Raw genomic sequence first — 13,012 nt, 5'->3', positions numbered from 1 at the left:
ATTCAGGTTAACGATTACTCTCTTAGTGTAAGTGTATTCCAAATATTGCATGGTACACGCACTATAATTTGGTTTATCTGAATTTAAATTTAACTGCTTCGTGTTTTTATTTGCTGAATCTTGCGATGCTGTATTTATGCTCTGCCTTTCTCCAGAAGCAGTCAGTTTAATATCTAAGAACAAGGACTCTGGGACCAAACAGAACCAGGTGTGAATCTCTGTTCCGTCACTTGTTAGCTGTGAGGCCTTGGGGGAGATACATCACCTGAGGCACTTCAGTTTTCTCACCTGAAAAACAAGGACAACAATGGCGTTCATTTGATGGGGTTGTTGCTGAAGTTCAATAAGTTGATGTGTGTAAGGTGCTGAGAAAAATGCCTGGTACATAGGAAATGTTCAATAATACTTATATTTGGAGGCCAATATGGAATGGCAAGAAAGATATTGGTTCATTCAATGGCAATAATTGGGTGCATATTCTATGCTCCAGATGGTAGATATAGTGGATCTGTGTTTATAAACCCTTAGGCTTCTTGGCTTAGATCTGTGCCATGTCTCCACACTGTTTCCACTGGGGCCCACAAACCGATGAATCTCTTGACTCTTCTTTCCTGAGAGACGGACACTAAAACGCTCTGACAGTAATAGTCTTAAATCCTCTTCTAAATATGGATAAAGAGTAGCAGGAAAGTTTCTATCCAGAAATATGTTAGATCCTTTTCCCTTTTGTTAGAAAAATGAAATATATGACTGAATTTATGATGAAATAGATGGATAAATGCAACACTAATGTTTGCAAAGTATAAATGAAGGAACATAGAAAATAAAATTTTACTATTTTATTAATTCTTTTTATTACTATAGAAGCTATTAAAGTTTCTGGAAGGACTCATACAAAACTATTAGTAGCAGTTGCATCTTTGATAAAACAGGGATGGGGCAATTCACTTTTGTTTTCTCTGTGTTTTTTTTTTTTTTTCCTTTACAAGCCATTTTATATCCTACTTGTGCAGTGAGAATATTTTTTAAAAAAATAAAAGCAAGATAAGCAATATCAGCTAATGTGAGTTTATCTCATTAGAGCACCCTCTCATTCTCACTTCCAGTGGAGACAGTATGGGCAGGTTTTTATATAATCTTATTAAAAATTTTCTGTGCTTCAACAAGAATATATGTGAAACAGCATTTGATAACCACAGTGAGGTTCTACTCCACAGAACTGTTGAGCAACTTGCTTTTGTCATTTATCTTATCATGGAAACTTTTCTATATCAATATGTACAAATCTCCCTTAGTCTTATTAATCACAAAATTTTCCTTTTTAGTGTAAATATACCAAACTTTAACTGGTATTTAACAAGTGATTATAGAAATACCAGTTTAGAACAAGTTAACTCTTTAGAATATATGTAATTTCAGTGGTTTATATTGCTCCTCACAGATAAATAAAAATTAAAACATAACATACAATGGGGCTTCCCTTGTGGCTCAGCTGGTAAAGAATCTGCCTGCAATGCAGGAGACCTGGGTTTGATCCCTGGGTTGGGAAGATCCCCTGGAGAAGGGAAAGGCTACCCACTTCAATATTCTGGCCTGGGATTCCATGGACTATAGAGTCCTTGGGGTCACAAGTGATTGTAGAAATACCAGTTTAGAAAAAGTTAACTCTTTAGAATATTCAGTCATTTACCTGAGCTTATATGTAATTGTAGTGGTTTATATTGCTCCTCACAGATAAATAAAAATAAAAACATAACATACAATAACTTACAGGATGCAGCAAAAGCAGCGTTCAGAGAGAAAGGTATAGCTATAAATGTCGATGTTAAATAAAAGAGCTCTAATCAATAATGTAACATTCCACCTTAAGACAAATGAATCGCATACCAAACATGAAATTGAATCAATAAAAACTCCCAACAAGCAAATATTTATAGAAGCATTAACATCTGTTCTTCTCAAAATATTCCAAAAAATTGAAGGAATGATTCTGAACTCATTGTAGAAGGTCAACCTCTCCCTGATACCAAAATCAGACAAAGATATGACAAGAAAAGAAAATTACAGGCCAACATCACTAATGAACAAAGATGCAAAAAATCTTAACAAAATATTAGCAAATCAATTTAACAATACATTTAAAAGGTTACACACCATGATAAAGCAGGATTTTTCCCAGGGATGCAAGGATGATTCAATATCTACAAATCAATCAATGTGATATACCACATTGACAAATTGAAGAAGAAAAATCACATGATTGTATCAATACATGCAGAAAAAACTAGAGAATTTCAACCTCAATTCATGACAACGACTCTCCAGAAAGTGGGCATAAACATGGTCACCATAATAAAAGCCATATATGACAAACCCATAGCTAACATCATGCATGCATGCTAAGTCACTTCAGACTCTGTGATTCCATGGACTGTAGCCTGCCAGGGTCCTCTGTCCATGGGATTCTTCAGGCAAGAACACTGGAGTGGGTTGCCATGCCCTCCTCTAGGGGATCTTCCAAACCCTTTCAAAAAAAAAAAAAAATGACCATACTCCCTAAGGCAATCTACAGACTTCATGCAATTCCTATCAAAATACCAAGGGCATTTTTTCACAGAACTAAAACAAATAATTTGAAAACATGAATGGACACACAAAAGACCCTGAAGAGCCAAAGTAAACTTAAGAAAAAAGATCAGAGCTAGAAGTATCACATACCCTGACTTCAGACTATACTACAAAGGTACAATAATCAAAATAGTATAATATGGCACAAAACAGGGATAAAGATCAATGGAACAGAATAGAGTCCAGAAATAAACCCCTGTGGTCTATTGACCCAGACTCTTGTGGTCAGTTAATCTATAATAAAGAAGGCAGGAATACACTATGGAGAAAAGAGTATCTTCAAGGAGTGGTGCTGGGAAAACTGAACAGCTACATGTAAAAGAATGAAACTAGAACATTTCTTACTTCATATACAAAAATAAACTCAAAATGGATTAAAGACCTAAATGTAAGACAAGAAACCATTAAACTCCTAGAAGAAAATGTAGGCAGAAACCACTGACAAAAGGCAAAGACAACCTACTGAGCGGAAGAAAATACTTGCAAATGATATAATTGATAAAGAGTTAATATCTAAAATATATAAGCAGCTCACACAATCTAACATCAAAAAAAAAAATGAAAACAACCCAATTAAAAAATGTGCAGAAAATATGAACAGACATTTTCTCAAAGAATATACAGATGGCCAACAGGCACACGAAAAGATGCTCAACATTACTAGTTACCAGAGATTTGCAAATCAAAGCCACAATGACATATCACCTCACTTCTGTCAGAATAGCTATCATCAAAAAGACAACAAATAACAAATGTTGGTGAGAACGTGGAGAAAAGGGAACACTTGTATACTGTTGTAGAGAAGGCAATGGCACCCTACTCCAGTACTCTTGCCTGGAAAATCCCATGGACAGAGGAGCCTGGTGGGCTGCAGTCCATGGGGTCGCTAAGAGTCGGACACGACTGAGCGACTTCACTTTCACTTTTCACTTGCATGCATTGGAGAAGGGAATGGCACCCCACTCCAGTGTTCTTGCTTGGAGAATCCCAGGGACGGGGGAGCCTGGTGGGCTGCTGTCTATGGGGTCGAACAGAGTTGGACACGACTGAAGTGACTTAGCAGCAGCAGCAGCAGCATACTGTTGATGGGAGTGTAAATTGATTCAGCAATTATGTAAAACAGTATGGAGATTCCTCAAAAAACTAAAAGTAGAAGTAACATGTAATCTGGCAATTCAACTCCTGGTATGTGTGTGTGTATATATATATATGTGTGTGTGTGTGTGTGTGTGTAGCAACATGGATGGACCTGGAATTTATAATGCTTAGTGAAATGATTCACACAGAGAAAAGACAAATATATTATTCCATATATTCTACTTATATGAGGAATCTAAAGATTAAATCAAAGGGACAGATATAAGAAGACAGAAACAGACTCACAGATATGGAGAACAAACTAGGTGGGAGAGGGAATGGCAGGGGCATGAGACAAGGGCAGGGGATTAAGAGGTATAAACTGCTATCTTGTTAGCTGCTTTTTTGTCTGACTCTCTGTGACCTCATGGACTGTAGCCTGCCAGGCTCCTCTGTCCATGGAATTCTCTAAGCAAGAAGAATTCTGGCATGCGTAGCCATTCCCTTCTCCAGGTAATTTTCTCAACCCAGGAATTGAACCCTGGTCTCCTGCATTGCAGGCAGATTCTTTACCATCTGAGCATCCAGGGAAGCCCAACAAAATACTATACATAACATAGCTGTAAGGGTATATTGTAGAGTGTGCAAGGTATATAGCCAGTATTTTATAATAATTTTAAATGGAATATAATGTGCAAAAATACTAAATCACTATATTGTACACTTGAAACTAATATGATACTGTAACTCAGGTATATATTAATAATAGTGGGTGAAACAGCACGGTCTCTACCTTCACGATCTAGAGAGAGGAATGGGCCCTGGTGGAGGTTGAAATCTGTATGAGGGATATGGCTATTAGCATTCAAAGAAAAAAACTTGGGTAGCTAATTTTGGTGGGAGGAAATCTCTGCCCTTGGACTTGAACTCTTGTCAGTTGGATGATGTTTATCTAGTTATCTGTATCTCTAGGATTGACTGGATGATGGTTATCCAGTTGTTTAAAGATATGCCCATCTGAATGCAGACTTCCAAAGAATAGCAAGGAGAGATAAGAAAGCCTTCCTAAGTGAACAATGTAAAGAAATAGAGGAAAACAATAGAATGGGGAAGACTAGAAATTTCTTCAAGAAAATTAGAGATACCAAGGGAACATCTCATGCAAAAATGGGCACAATAAAGGACAGAAATGGTATGGACCTAACAGAAGCAGAAGAGATTAAGAAGAGGTCGCGAGAATACACAGAACTATACAAAAAAGATCTTCATGACCCAGATAACTACGATGATATGATCACTCATCTGAAGACAGATATCCTGGAGTATGAAGTCAAGTGGGCCTTAGGAAGCATCACTTCTAACAAAGCTAGTGGAGGTGATGGAATTCCAGCTGAGCTATTTCAAATCCTAAAAGATGCTGCTATTAAATTGCTGCACTCAATATGCCAGCAAATTTGGAAAACTCAGCAGTGGCCACAGGACTGGAAAAGATCAGTTTCCATTCCAATCCCATAGAAGGGTAGTGTCAAAGAATGTTCTACTGCACAACTGCATTCATTTCACATTCTAGCAAAGTAATGCTCAAAATTCTCCAATCTAGGCTTCAACAGTACATGAACCGAGAACTTCCAGATGTTCAAGCTAGATTTAGAAAAAGCAGAGGAACCAGCGATCAAATTGCCAACATCCACTGGATCATATAAAAAGCAAGAGTTCCAGGAAAGCATCTGCTTCATTGACTACACTAAAGCCTTTGACTGTGTGGATCATAACAAAATGTGGAAAATTCTTAAAGAGATGGGAATACCAGATCACCTTACCTTCCCTGTACAAAACCTGTATGCAAGTCAAGAAGCAACAGTTAGAACCAGACATGGAACAACAGACTGGTTCCAAATTGGGAAAGGAGTATGTCAAGGCTGTATATTTAATTTATGTGCAGAGTACATCATGCAAAATGCTGGGCTAGATGACGCACAAGCTGGAATCAAGATTGCCGAGAGAAATATCAGTAACCTCAGATATGCAGATGACACCACACTTATGGCAGAAAGTGAAGAAGAACTAAAGAGACTCTTGTTGCAGGTGAAAGAGGAGAGTGAAAAAGCTGGCTTAAAACTCAATATTCAAAAAATGAAGATTATGGCATCTGGTCCCATCACTTCATGGCAAATAGATGGGGAAACAATGGAAACAGTGACAGACTTTATTTTCTTGGGCTCCAAAATCACTGCAGATGGTGACTTCAGCCATGACATTAAAAGATGCTTGCTCTTTGGAAGAAAAGCTAGATGGTGTATTAAACCTAGATAGTGTATTAAAGGGCAGAGACATTACTTTGCCAACAAAGGTCCGTCTAGTCAAAGCTATGGTTTTCCAGTAGTCATGTATGGATGTGAGAGTTGGACCATAAAGAAGGCTGAGTGCTGAAGAATTGATGCTTTTGAACTGTGGTGTTGGAGAAGACTCTTGAGAGTCCCTTGGGCTGCAAGGAGATCCAACCAGTCAATCCTAAGGGAATCAGTCCTCCATATTCATTGGAAGGACCTATGCTAAAGGTGAAGCTCCAATATTTTGGCCACCTGATGCAAAGAACTGACTCGTTAGAAAAGACACTGATGCTGGGAAAGATTGAGGACAGGAAGAGAAGGGGATGATAGATGACAAGTTGGTTGGATGGCATCACCGATGCAATGGACATGAGTTTGAGCAAACTCTGGGAGATGGTGAAGGACAGGGAAGCCTGGCATTCTGCAGTCCATGGGGTTGCAAAGAGTCGGATTCAACTGAGCAACTGAACGACAGTTATTTAGTATCTGTAGGTCTCTGTTGCTTGGTTCCGTCTCCCTTCCATTCTTATCCCCAATGTGTGTTTTTTATCCCTAGGCTTTTCCTTGAGAGGACATCTGGGGATTCTTCAGTACCATGCCTGTGGTACTCACAATGTCTTATTCATCCAATTTAAAGACAGGAAGCTCACGGAGAAAACTGGATTATAAAGAAGTAAGGTAAAGCATCATCAGAATGCCCCCCTTTTTGTGTGTGATTCTCATGCAAATTCAGATTCTCAGAAGAATGAGCATCCAGTTAGTCTTCCTTAGGTCAGGGGCCATTTTTACAGCCAGGGCACACATCTTGGGTAACAAATCACTAAGACCTAAATCCATATTCAGTAGGGGATACTGAGAACTTCAAAGGAATGGAGTCAGTTAACAAAAGGCGGAGGGGAGACAGAAACTCTAATGCCCCTTTGTAGCCCTCCAACTACATACCCATACTAGCCTCACAGAGTCTCATGCATAATTTCTTCTTTCCACTCCTAATACAGCATGCTTATGAAATCCTGAGAGCAGCATCCAAACCAGCATCCTCCCCCAGCACCCCTTGTTGATTAAATGGCATAATGGATGTGAAAGCCCTTTGCAAATTGCAAAGTAGTTTACAAATGTGAATTATCACTTAGTGTGGGACCCTGTCGCCTGCAGAGACGGGGGCTGAGCTGGGGAGAAAGGCCTAGGGACCCAGCCAAGCTTCCTTTGGCAGGGTTTTTGGATTTCAATGGGGAAAGAAAATGTTTCTTTGGGTTGTTAGCTTGTAATAGCTGGCCTCCCCGCTGGTTAAATAAACAGCTTCCTAAACATGATTTCAGCTAGAATTACACTGTGCTCCAGGCCTCAGACTGAGTGAAAATGAAATGGGGAGGGCCAAGAGACCTCACTGACCAGAGGGATAGGCAGGGAGTGATTCTATTTATTGTCTCTTCCATTCCCCATTAGCCTTCCCCTTCTCCAGGGGCTTCCCTGGTGGCTAAGCTGGTGAAGGATCCGTCTGCAATTTGGGGGACCTGGGTTCAAGCCCTGGATTGGGAAGATACCCTGGAGAAGGGAATGGCTACCCACTCCAGTATTCTGGCCTGGAGAATTCCATGGACTGTATCGTCCATGGGGTCACAAAGAGTGGGACACCACTGAGTGACTTTCATTTTCTTCACTTTCTCCAGGGGTGAATTCTTACTGGACTAGAGACATCTGCTCCATTTCAGTGATTGGCTCAGGGATGGTAGAAACCTAGCTTAAGCCAATCAGGTCAGACTTATTTATTTTTTTATTGTTTTAAACAAATTTATTCTCAAAATAATACACAAAAGCATAGGTTGAGGCTGCCTATGCCTCCCTCCCTTCCTCTGCCACCACCTCCCCTCCTCTTTGAATGCCAGGGAGAACACAGTTGAAGGAAACGTGCAATCACAAAGAATGATCAACTCTAAAGACAAAAGATTTGGTCCAAAACAACTCAACATAATTAATGCAATTACCGTGAAGAGCTTCACTGAGTATTAAGATATTGTAGACCTGTGGCTCTTCACTGCACCAGGGGGCCCTGCTTGAGGGCGATGAGGACAGAATGCCCATGGGAGATGTCTTTGGCCTGCTTGCTGGACTTAGGGTTAAAGTCACACAGCTGGGCCGCCCGTTCCCACTCAGTGCCTGGGGACAACTCCTCAATGTCATGTACAAAGGCTTCTTCCGCTGCCCTGTTGTTGGCTTTTGTCTTCTGGAGCTGCCAGCCTGCCTCGCACACCACTTGTCCAGATCCTTGATGGCTTTTTCTTTCTACTCTGCTTCCTGCTTCTAAGAATTGGCATCAAGGGCTTCCAAGCATTCAGCTTGCTCTTCTCTCCTTTACGGGATACTTTCAGGCTCTGTCTGAGTGCAACAGATCCACTTGTGAAATAGCTGTGTAACTGTCTGTCGGCCCAGTAGTCTCCTGGTAGTATTCGCTATTCATCACTCCATCATCAGCATCTGGACTGCCATGGGTCCAGGGGCGCCACCCTCCAGGATGGTGAAGGTCTCGTTGTTCTCGATGCCCACAATCTCACTCTCCTGCTATGCCAAGAAGGCCATGGCAGGGTCCTCTTTGCCAGCCTCTCGGTTCTCCAGGGCAGGACCACCATAGGGGGCACTGAACGGATCTTACTCAGCCATGGCAGGAGGTTCAACGGCATTGACTTTTCAGAGATACACCAACCAGCCAGCACCAACTTTCAGTTCAGTTCAGTCGCTCAGTCATGCCTGACTCTGACCCCATGGAGTGTAGCATGCCAGGCCTCTCTGTCCATCACCAACTCCTGGAACTTACTCAAACTCATGTCCATTGAGTCAGTGATGCCATCCAGCCATCTCATTCTCTGTTGTCCCCTTCTCCTCCTGCCCTCAATCTTTCCCAGCATCAGGGTTTTTTCCAATGAGCTAGTTCTTCCCAACAGGTGGCCAAAGTATTGGCACTTCAGCTTCAGCATCAGTCCTTCCAATGAATATGCACGACTGATTTCCTTTAGGATTGACTGGTTGGATCTCCTTGCAGTCCAAGGGGCTTGCAAGAGTCTTCTCCAACATCACAGTTCAAAAGCATCAATTCTTCGGCACTCAGCCTTCTCTATAGTCCAACTCTCACATCCATACATGACTATGGAAAAACCATAGCTCTGACTAGACAGACCTTTGTTGGCAAAGTGATGTCTCTGCTTTTCAATAGACGCACCAACTGACTGGCAGACGCCCGAGTCTGGCAGCGGCTGCTGTGCTTGCACCTGCTCTCAGAGACAAACTGGAGGAGGGAGCAGGACTGACTGTTGCCTTGGCAATGCTGGTTGTTTCAGGCCTAATCAAGTTAGTATAATCAGAGTGAAGCTTGGTATTTTGGTTTAATAACGAGGAGAAGTAAATATCCCTCTTTTCTTGTGGAGAGTTTTGGATATGCCTGTAAAGTCTGGAACTCTCTAGCTATTTTGCATTGTACTCTCTTTTTTAAAAATGTTATTGATTAAAGGAGGGACACAAATGAAATGATGTCACCTTTGAAACATGCTCAAAATCTCTCTCGATAGAGATCAGATCCTTTGAAGAGACTTTGAACAGATGACATAATTTCCCTGTAATTGTAGTTACATATTACAGTCTATTCAAAATCTAACATAGTGTCTGATTCAAAATTATCTCCCATTTTCAACTTGTGCCAGGCCTGTGACTTGAGGACCTCAAGATGAGGACGGGGGGATAGTCTGGTTTTTTTTTTGGTTTGTCTTCTGTCGCTATGTGGGATTGAGGAAGTGCAAGCAGTCTGCCTCTGGGACGTCCCACTCTCTTCCTGTCTTTGGATCTAATCTTCCTGGGACTGGGACAGGGGCAGGAATGTTTGGAGAAGAAAGGAGAGTTCATGTTTTTCAATTTCCCACCTGACCATGATAAGGCAGGTCTCCAGGGCACCATTATTTGGTCTGTTTTATTCTGTTGGCTACTGGGGTCTTCTGCTGACATGCTGGGGCTGCTGGGTATGGTGGGGATGATTTTCTTGGCAGAGTTTAGTGTTGCTTAGGTCCTTTTCTCTCTGAAGAGTTAAATAATTAAAAGCAAATAATTATGGTATAGGCACTATGGAAAGCACTAAGGAAGTTCTTCAGAAACTCAAAACCAGGACTACCATTTGATCAAGGCAAACGGCCCTTGGATACAATAGAAACACCATCTAGGAGGTATCCTGGTACCACCATGCTCATTGCAGCGGTATTCACAATAGCCAAGATATGGAAACAACCTAAGTGTCCATCAACAGATGAATGGATAAAGGAAATACAACACACACAGGAATATTATTCAGGCATGAAAGGAAGGAAACACCACCATTTGCGACAAGGATGGACCTTGAGAGCATTGCTAAGTACAATAAGTCAGACAGAGAAAGACATAGAATGTATGATCTCACTTATAAGCAGACTCTTTAAAAAGTGAATTCATAGAAACAGAAAACAGATTGGTAATTGGCAAGGGCAGAGGGTGAAAGGTGTGGTAAAGGAGTGAAGGGAGCCAAAAAGTACAAACTTCTATCTATGAGATAAATAAGTTCTGGGGATATAATATATGCCATGGTGACTACAGTTAACAGTACTCTATTGTAGATTTGAAAATGGCTAAGAGAGTAGATCTTTAAAGTTCTCATCACAAGAAAAAAAAACTATGTGAGATAATGAATGTTAACTATCCTTATTGTAATCATTTCAAAATATGTACATTTATCAAAGGATTACATTGTATACTTTAAACTTACACAGTATTACATATCAATTATGTCTCCATAAAACTGGGGAGAAAGCAAATAATTAATGCATAAGATGAGAATTTAGAAGAATATTCATATAGCCATGAGTTGGATAAAGACTTTCCAAGCATGACAGCAAAATCAGAAGTCATGAAGGAAAAGATTAACAGATCTAGTGGCATAAAAGTTTAAGATTGTAACTTATTAAACAACACCATGGACTAAATTAAAATGAAAGTGCACAGATGGAGGGGGGCAGGGGCCTGCACCATACATAACAGATACAGAGCTAATGCCCTCAGTGTTCAAAATCCTCTTACCAATCAATAAGAAATCAACGAATAGTCAAGTTTGACTTGAAAAGGAAGCAAGTCACAAAAGCGAAAACCCAACAATGAATAAGTGAACTATATATTCAGCCTCACTAGTCATCAAAGAAAAACAACACTCCACCATTAAATACTGAGAAATTTTGCATCAGGTGTTTTTCCTCAAATGGCTAGCTGGCTGCCCGAACACTATTGATTAATGTATGTATTGCCTCACTTAGGTGGAAGGGCTCCTTTGTCAAACTGTTTTAGTATGATTTATTTCTTTGTTCTTGGCTGTGCTGGGTCTTTGTGGCTGTGTGGGCTTTGATGGTGCACGGGCTTCTCGTGGTGCTCCTCTTGCTGCAGAGCACGGGCTCCGGAGCCCATGGGATTCATTTTTATAGCGCTTGGGCTGAGCAGTTGTGGTTCTCGGGCTCTAGAGCACAGTGTCAATCGTTGTGGTGGCTTTTGCCACATGGCATATGGGAGCTTCCTGGACGAGGGATCGAGCCCATGTCTCCTGCATTGTCATGAGGATTCTTTACCACTGAGCCACCGCTGTATAAACCCCATTATACAGTGTTTTAGTTGATATCTTCACAGAAGGGCTACCCTTTGCCAGAAATAGGAAAGAGACGTGGGTTCTAGGAGGAGGGATTTGCCTTTACAAATACATAGCCTGGAGTGTGTAAAAGAGGCTGATCTGTTCTGGAAAGAGCTGCATGTTTCATGAAGCTGCAATGAAGACTACGTGATGGGAGCTGGAAGAGCAGGCAGGCGGTAAGCCTGAAAGTGTGGTATGGGGCCACCCACTGGATTCTTGAAGGCCATGCTCTGGTTTCTTGGCTTTATCTCTAGGAAGGGGAAGGTCATGAGAGGTCTTTGGACAATGAGGTTGCTGTTCCCAGCAACAAGAGTGGGAGGACTTCTGAAGAATTGCCATCTAAGAGCCCATTTGCAACACCAATCAAAGCATTCCTTTTCTAAGCAAATCAAACGTATCTTCCTCCTTCCTCCTCTAGTAGCTCCAGCCCTTGTGGAGCAGAGCCTAGATCAGCAAGGCTGGAGAGGGATGGACGCATAGAGCAGGCAGGAGAAAGGGTACCTAAGTTATTATTCTCCCTGTAAGTAGCTAGCCTGCCAGAGAAGAGGGAAAAATTATGATCCATGCACTGGACTAGACATTTAAACCACTGTAATCAGGTTGTTTGGGCAATCGGATTGATTGAAGGAATTTTATTATCTAAGAATGACCAGAAAAAATCTTGGAGCCCATCCTGAATTTCTTCCAGGGGAAGGAAGAGAACTTACCTTAAAAGATACATTTAAAGGGATGCCACCAATAAAACTAAACTTGCATGCTACTGATATCCTCTGAATCAAGGAGAGGGTGGGATGTATGGAGAGAGTAACATGAAAACTTGTATTACCATATGTAAAATAGGTAGCCAGTGGGAATTTGCTATATGACTCAGGGAACCCAATCAGGGACTCTGTAACAACCTAGAGGGGCGGGATGGGGATGGAGGGAGGTTCAAGAGGGAGGGGACATATGTACACCTATGGCTGATTCAAGCTGATGTTTGGCAGAAGCCAACACAAGTCTGTAAAGCATTTATCCTTCAATTTAAAAATAAATAAATTTTTAAAAATAAAAAAGGGACACCACCAAATAAAACTAAATTTGCATGCTGCTATTATCCTCTGAATCAAGCTTGTTTCATAAATCAGTAGCTATTATTAACAGCAAGCATGTGTCTGCTCTGGCCAAGTGATTCACATTTGTGATCTCATCTAATCCTCAGCATACCCTGTGAAATGTGCATTTGTAGCCTCATTTTGCAGATAAGCATTCAGAGGTTCAGAGAAGTTAAGTACCATGCCCAGATAGCATTTTC

General features: G+C 41.1%; 1 pseudogene; it reads right to left on the bottom strand.

Annotated features, from left to right (window-relative positions):
- Positions 1 to 8,067: 8,067 nt before the first annotated feature.
- Positions 8,068 to 8,693, bottom strand: LOC129620828 (clathrin light chain A-like; annotated as a pseudogene).
- Positions 8,694 to 13,012: the final 4,319 nt, after the last annotated feature.

This window comes from Bubalus kerabau, chromosome 10 (assembly GCF_029407905.1).
Source record: "Bubalus kerabau isolate K-KA32 ecotype Philippines breed swamp buffalo chromosome 10, PCC_UOA_SB_1v2, whole genome shotgun sequence".
NCBI classification, from domain to species: domain Eukaryota; kingdom Metazoa; phylum Chordata; class Mammalia; order Artiodactyla; family Bovidae; genus Bubalus; species Bubalus kerabau.
The sequence above is the reverse complement of the archived record's forward strand: the minus strand, read 5'-3'. Positions and strand labels throughout refer to the sequence as shown.